The sequence below is a fragment of the Penaeus monodon genome, chromosome 27 (assembly GCF_015228065.2).
Source record: "Penaeus monodon isolate SGIC_2016 chromosome 27, NSTDA_Pmon_1, whole genome shotgun sequence".
Lineage (NCBI taxonomy): Eukaryota > Metazoa > Arthropoda > Malacostraca > Decapoda > Penaeidae > Penaeus > Penaeus monodon.
The window spans coordinates 14,675,617-14,675,828 of record NC_051412.1 but is presented as its reverse complement, the minus strand read 5'-3'; positions in this window follow the sequence as shown (position 1 = coordinate 14,675,828).

Below are 212 nucleotides of genomic sequence, written 5' to 3'. Positions count from 1 at the left end.
CCATTCGAAATTCACGAAAAAAAAAGATGGCGGACTCTTCGTCGACTTTTCAACACAGATCGTCGACTTGGCAGTCGGTTTAATAAATTTGTCTAAAATCATGGGATATCATCAGAATATTAACAAGAGAGCTTTCGCTAGATTGAAGGAACGAATGTTGAAATTCTCACCACAAAAGGAAGATCTTTGAAGTGCATTTGCAGTGAGATAAG